Source organism: Orycteropus afer, unplaced genomic scaffold (genome assembly GCF_000298275.1).
Source record: "Orycteropus afer afer isolate SDZICR_OR568_19922 unplaced genomic scaffold, OryAfe1.0 scaffold00002, whole genome shotgun sequence".
Lineage (NCBI taxonomy): Eukaryota > Metazoa > Chordata > Mammalia > Tubulidentata > Orycteropodidae > Orycteropus > Orycteropus afer.
Genome location: NW_006921589.1, coordinates 13824835 through 13826025, shown reverse-complemented (window position 1 = coordinate 13826025; position 1191 = coordinate 13824835).

Here is a 1191-nt window from a genome sequence, read left to right as displayed (position 1 = left end):
GACTCATAGCGACCCCTCCTTGGGTTTCCAAGGCAGTATCACCACGGAAGAAGGATTGCCCAACCTTCCTTCCGAGGAGTGGCTGGTGGGTTTGAACCGCCAGCCGTCTGGTTAGCAGGCAAGTGACTTAGCCACTATGCTACCAGGAGCTACCAAAACGGGCAAGTTACTGTTGTTGGCTGCTGTGACTTTCGGCGACCTTATCTACAACAGAACAAAATATTGCTTGGTCCTGCGTCATTCTCACAATGCCAGGATGTTTGAGTCAACTGGTATATATAGTATGACCTAAAAACAACCTTTGCTGAGAGAAAGCCTAATTGCACCTCTGCGGGAAGATAGTAGGCTGGGCAGGGATCTTTAACACGTCAAGAGGATTGCTTACCTTCTGGAACCACCCTTCTAATAGTTAGCCTTACAAACTCTGGGGCTATACCGCCACAGTGTGGCAGCATGGGAAACTTCAGCTGGTTTACGTGGACCTTTCAAGACCCCACCAATAACCCTAATGATAAACGTTCATAGACCTCCTCTTGTTTCTTAAGAAGTGGACTTAGGAGCCTGGAACCAGTCCATTGCAGGTGCTTGTTGAACTTGCAGATTCATGGGCCTATCCCAGACCTCTTGAGTTAGAAGTATGGAGAGATACCTGGGAATCTGCATTTAACATGCCTTCCAGGTGATTCCTTTGCGGGACTGACGACTTAATTTTCCCTAGGGGCCTAGGGAAAAATGAAAATAAGGAGCCCCTTGTTCAGAAATTATTAAGAATTTCGAGATGGTGACAGTGGAGCATTAAAGCAGGCATGGGGACCTGTGTGGCTACACGGGTTGCACATCCATGAAGCTGGCCCTATTCTTAAGCCTTCTGAATTTGCCATAGTCACTTACTGCCTTTATTAACCATCTCTTGAGTACTAGCTACATATGATGTGGTGGTTAAGAGCATGAGTGTAGAGGTGAGGCAGCCTTGAAAGGGTTGGCCAATCTACTTCCATAGAGATACTGCCTAAAAAACCCAATGACTCAACTCGACGGCAGTGAGTTTGTTTTGGTTTCTACCTATAAACTGGTAAAAGCTATAAACCTATACCTTGGTGGTGTGAATGGGTAACATGCTTAACTGCTAACTGAAAGCTTGCAGGGCCTAGTCCACCCAGAGGTGCCTCAGAAGAAAGGCCTGGCAATCTG